Genomic DNA, 6,327 nt, shown 5'->3' with positions numbered 1-6,327 from the left:
CCCCTGGGCGATATGCCGGGATGCCTGCTGAACGATTTCAGCAGGCATCCGGCTCCGGTCCCCAACCGGCTAGCGGTGGGGACCGGAATTCCCACCGGCGTATGGATACGCCCTGCGTCCTTAAGGACTCGGAATGCAGGGCGTATCCATACGCCCTGCGTCCTTAAGAGGTTAATGACATTAGAGCACTACTTCATTAGCACTGCAGTTGTCCTTTAACAGGACGGAGGTGACGTCACTGATACATCTTGAGACATGCGCATTGCAACAATGGGTTAAACACATGTGTATTTGTTAAAGTTTGAAAACAGATATAATAACAGCTAGCTGACATTAAGGGAGTGTGCTTATATTCCGTTCCTTGTAGAAATAGAGTAGTTAGTACTATTATTCATTCAGCTCCGATACTCGGAGTCTGTACAGTGCTTCATAGCAGACAGCAGTGGTGATTAGCTTATATATATATATCTCCGGGATGACCGGCAAGGAGATGGACTGCGCGGCCATAGATAATGTCAGCAGAAAGAGGAAATGTTTACACAGTGAGTTCTCTTTGTTATTTTTCTTCCGAGGAGTAATGTAATTGTTCTTGTTCACAGAGGGCTCTGATGTGTTCGATGTCCGGAGTTCTTCTGCTGCATGGTGCAAAGCTATTAGTTTCATCCTTATCAAAGCAGTGAGAAGGAGAATACTGTTGCATAGGGCTCAGATACTCAAGGCTCTGCACTGTATAGCACATAGCTATAGTTAATTTCATTATTGTCATAATTGTATCTCTAGAGTATCAGTACCAGTAAACTGTGTGGCAATGATTTACATTGGACCTTTGATGCATTCTCTGCTCCGGAGTGTCGGTGGCATTGACAGTGGAATGTGTGGCCGGGGTTTGTGACGGCAGTAGAGGGGACTGCTCATGATGTAAGTTCCTCTTTGTTGTTCCATTTATGGGAGAAATGTTTCAATATTATTAGTATTAATATTATGCTATGCATGTCTCAATATCATCAATATTAATGTTATAATCTGCATGCCTTGTAGTGCATGTGTCCTGAGGGGATAGTATTACCGGATAAGTGTATATTTGTAATTATAATGGAGCCGTATCTTTATGTCACAGTCGTCCTGGTGTGTGGAAGTTGTAAACCCCCACATTGCTGGTCAATAACACCAATTGAATTATATTCCATAATAAATATTTCATTATGGGAAATTAGGTTTTGCTGTCAGATGTACTGCATAGAAAACTAGGGGGAAGAGGGAGGGGGGGGGGGGAGGAGAGGAGATTTGTGGTTTGGGATGGGGGTGGGTCTCTGGCTTTGGGCCCAGGCCAGTCTATAGACCAAAAATGTGGGATATATTCATAGTGATTTGTTCAGATAGATATAGAAGTCCGATTATGGGTACCATACTGTGTTAATGGACGGATAGGGAGGGAATTTTGTGTATATTAAACAAAGATATATGTATACACATATATATATATATATATATATATATATATATATATATACAGACGTATATACACTAGGTGGGAAGGGATAGTGTATAGAAAAATGTGTTTGGTTATCATTTTAATATTTCTATGGCTTCGTTCAGGTCTCCCTTATCCGGATCTCATCTTATTAGTTCCATGGCTTCGTTCAGACCTCTTGGTGTTAAAGTGCCCAACCTGAAGATCCAGTACATCTCCCTCCTGGTGAGTTCTTCATGTCTTTTGGAGATGTGTTCATCTATATAATCAATAGGACAGATGGTGACCGGGTTATCTATATGCATGTGTTTCTGCAGGCAATGTCGGGAAACACTGTGTAGGAGAAAGCCTTTTTTGATGTTCCGTCTATGTCCGTTGAGTCGTTGATGCAATTCTTGTGTGGTTGGCCGCATATGCATTCCAAAATGTATATGACGAATTTTGAGTGACAGTTCAAAAAATATTTGATCGGAAATGTTTCTCCTGTGTTGTTGCTTTTTACGTTTTTTGGACCCAGCCTTGACGGATTTGCAACACAGACAGCGGTTTCCTCCACATCTGTATACACCAGGATTGCTCTCTTTTATGCGTTTGGGTTTATGTTGTTTTAATACACTGGGTGCCAGTATAGACTTCAGGGTGGGTGCCCTCCTATAGGTGATACATGGATGTTTCGGAAGTGAATCTTTGAGTACTTGATCATTCTGTAGTATATGCCAATGTTTGTTGATTTGATTATGAGCAGAATTGTAAGTGGTTATGAAGTTGAGTCGGGGTGGTATCTTCTTAATTCCATCTGTTGTTTTCTTTGTTAGGCATTGTTCCTAGGTAAGGTTGTCAGTTCTTCTTATTGCTTCCTTGATTAGTTCTTCCGGATAGCACTTATCTTTGAAACAACTAGTTAGTATTTCTGTTTGTGATTTGTAGGTTTCATCTCTGGTGCAATTTTTCCGTATTCTTTTGAACTGGCTGAACGGTATATAATCGTACACCATTTTTTCAGGTGTCTGCTGGTGAAATAAAGGTAGCCATTGGCGTCAACCTTTTTAAAATGGGTGGCTGTCAAGATTTTGTTAGCGTCATGATATATTTCCAGGTCCAAGTATTCAATTTTCAACGATGAGGATTGTGAGGGGAGTGTGATACCCCAGTTGTTTCCATTTATTTCGTCAGCAAATTGTTGGATGAAAGTTTCCGGACCATTCCACAGAAAAAAGAGATCATCTATATATCTCCTATAGATGATTACATGTTTGTATAAATCATTGGTGGTAATGAATTTTTTTTTCAAAACACCCCATCTCTAGGTTGGCATAAGAAGGTGCCACCGTGGTACCCATAGCGGTACCACGGGTTTGATGGTACGTGGCGCCATCATATCTGAAGAAATTATTCGTTAGAATGGTTTCAAGGCATTGTAAAAGGAAGGTTCTTTGGGTGTCAGGTATGTCTGGATCCCCCGTCAGGGCTTCATTGATACAGCTTAGGAAAATATCATGTTTGATATTGCTGTATAGTGCTGCTACGTCCATGGTAATTAGAGTGTAACCTTCGTTCCATTCAATATTATGCAAGAGAGAAATTAGATCATCAGAATTTTTAAGAAAACTGGGGAGGGCTTGAACATGTTTTTGTAAAATGAGATCTAGATATTGCGAAAGGTGTGATGTATGACTGTTTATTCCTGATATAATAGGCCGGCCTGGAGGATTGGCCTGTTTTTTGTGGATCTTGGGAAGATGATAATAGAATGGTCTGGTTGGGTTTTGTACAGTCAGGAATTTATTTTCTTCTTTGCTGATGATGTTGTTCTTATATGCTTCCTCCGTAAGCTGATGTATTTTAACTTTTAGGGCAGGATATGGATCATAGCATAATTTCTTGTAGTAGTTAAGATCCTTAAGAATGTTCATAGCTTCCTCTTGATAATCTGAAAAGTTTTGGATAACAATACCTCCGCCCTTATCGGCAGGTCTGATGGTAATATCTCGGTTGTTTTTGAGGTTGTTTAGTGCCATTTTTTCTTTTTTAGTAAGTTTGCCTTCCAGATGTTTTTTCGTTTTTTTAGGGAGCTTCTTTAGATCTGCTGCAACTAAATCATGGAATGTTCTTATTAAATGTCCTTGATTTTGGATGGGGTAAAAAGTAGATTTATTTTTCACTGTGGGGTGGGTTCCAGGTGGAGTGATGACCTCACTGGAGATGGTTTTTGAGGCTTCGTTGGAAGTGACTGTATTAGGTGCCTTCAGTTGAAAATGCCTCTGAAGAGTAAGCTTCCTAGTGAATTGGTGGAGATCTATGAATAATGTAAAGTCATCAGGTTTGTTGGAGGGACAAAAAGAGAGTCCTTTCTCCAACAGAAGGATTTCATATGGAGTTAGTTTGTATGTGGATAGATTGATGACTGTGACATAAAGATACGGCTCCATTATAATTACAAATATACACTTATCCGGTAATACTATCCCCTCAGGACACATGCACTACAAGGCATGCAGATTATAACATTAATATTGATGATATTGACACATGCATAGCATAATATTAATACTAATAATATTGAAACACTTCTCCCATAAATGGAACAACAACAAAGAGGAACTTACATCATGAGCAGTCCCCTCTACTGCCGTCACAAACCCCGGCCACACATTCCACTGTCAATGCCACCGACACTCCGAAGCAGAGAATGCATCAAAGGTCCAATGTAAATCATTGCCACACAGTTTACTGGTACTGATACTCTAGAGATACAATTATGACAATAATGAAACTAACTATAGCTATGTGCTATACATAACCAAAGTTATGGCACAGTATAATATATTATAATTAGGGATTTATGATTCCTATATACAATTATTACATATGGCCCTGCTATACACTCCTTATACTAAGAATATATACAAAAGAATGGGATGGAGTTATAAATTGATAAAAATATTATGACTTTATTAATAATTCATTACATTATAAGAACAAGAAAAAACATCATAAAAGGGGAAAAGCCAACTTGTGGTGGAAAGAGGGCGTCACTCCAGGAGGTCCACAATGTAAATTACAGTATTAGACACATTTCATAAGTTGCACTACTGCTCATTCTATTGCACAATCCCATAGAGGATATACCTCAACAACTATAAAGTGCTTAGAGACAGTATACATACCAATAAATAAAATCAAAGTGCAAATAGAAGAGGGACCGCTGGAGAGACGCCACCCCAACGTACGTTTCGGGTTGTCCTTCGTCCTGGGGGCCCCAGGACGAAGGACAACCCGAAACGTACGTTGGGGTGGCGTCTCTCCAGCGGTCCCTCTTCTATTTGCACTTCTGGAGTGATGCCCTCTTTCCACCACAAGTTGGCTTTTCCCCTTTTATAATGTTTTTTCTTGTTCTTATAATGTAATGAATTATTAATAAAGTCATAATATTTTTATCAATTTATTACTCCATCCCATTCTTTTGCTATACAGTGCAGAGCCTTGAGTATCTGAGCCCTATGCAATAGAAGCAGTATTCTCCTTCTCCTTCTCTAAAAATGGAACAAATGAATCTGAACAAATGTCACTCCCTGTTGCCCACAGCAACCACAGCTATGCAGTGCACTATCACTGCTTTGATAAGGATGAAACTAATAGCTTTGCACCATGCAGCAGAAGAACTCCGGACATCGAACACATCAGAGCCCTCTGTGAACAAGAACAATTACATTACTCCTCGGAAGAAAAATAACAAAGAGAACTCACTGTGTAAACATTTCCTCTTTCTGCTGACATTATCTACGGCCGCGCAGTCCATCTCCTTGCCGGTCATCCCGGAGATATATATATAAGCTAATCACCACTGCTGTCTGCTATGAAGCGCTGTACAGACTCAGAGTATCGGAGCTGAATGAATAATAGTACTAACTACTTATTTCTACAAGGAACGGAATATAAGCACACTCCCTTAATGTCAGCTAGCTGTTATTATATCTGTTTTCAAACTTTAACCAATACACGTGTTTATCCCATTGTTGCAATGCGCATGTCTCAAGATGTATCAGTGACGTCACCTCCGTCCTGTTAAGTTTCCCGCGCGCTATGTATATTTAAATCCCCTCACTCCTATGACCCCCCAGACCTGACGAAGCAAGGGGATCCTTGCGAAACGCGTTGTCTCTGTACCTGTTTTTATTTCATTTTATACCTACCAATAAACCTGATTGGTTTTACTACTGCTGTTCCTGTGCATAATTAACAAGACAGCCTCCTGCTAGCGCCGCTGTGCGATCCTCACCAAGGAAAGGTACATACCTCTCCATTACTTGAATCTGCACGACCGCCATCACTGATGTTCGGGACCAGGACGCAAGGGTGCTACAAGGATCGTTTTTGAGTATACATACTCACACATGTGCTTCACAGTGTTGTGCCTGCTGCGCAACACTGAAAGGTGAGTGAGCAATCCCACCTGTGTTTTCTATATACCCTTTTATTTTATTTACTGGGAAACTGCTGCATTTAGAGAGCGCCTTTCTTTTTCTGTTCCCTTCTACCTATATGCTCCCATAGCTTTGCAGTGATCAGGGTTATCGGCGGTCGATTGCTCAAGCCTGAATCTCAGGCTTGTAGCAATCAATCGCCAAGGGGACACGCCAGAGGCAGGTAGGAGGACCTCCGCTCGTGTCCCAGCTGATCAGGACACCGCATTTTCACTGCGTTGGTCCCGATCAGCCCCGCTGAGCAGCCGGGCAGCTTTCACTTTCGGTTTAGACGCGGCGTTCAACTTTGAACGCTGCGTCTAAAGGGTTAATAGCGTGCGGTACTGCGATCGCTGCCGCGCGCTATTAGCCCCGGGTCACGGCATCCGATAC

General features: G+C 41.2%; 1 long non-coding RNA gene across 1 annotated transcript; it reads left to right on the top strand.

Annotated features, from left to right (window-relative positions):
- The first annotated feature begins 281 nt into the window (after positions 1 to 281).
- Positions 282 to 5,659, top strand: LOC130272587 (uncharacterized). The gene is made up of 3 exons (XR_008843628.1): positions 282 to 918; positions 1,597 to 1,696; positions 5,057 to 5,659. It is a non-coding gene; the product is annotated as an uncharacterized LOC130272587 (long non-coding RNA).
- The last annotated feature ends 668 nt before the right edge of the window (positions 5,660 to 6,327 follow it).

Source organism: Hyla sarda, chromosome 5, assembly GCF_029499605.1.
Source record: "Hyla sarda isolate aHylSar1 chromosome 5, aHylSar1.hap1, whole genome shotgun sequence".
Classification (NCBI taxonomy): domain Eukaryota; kingdom Metazoa; phylum Chordata; class Amphibia; order Anura; family Hylidae; genus Hyla; species Hyla sarda.
This window is presented reverse-complemented; position numbering and strand designations above follow the sequence as displayed.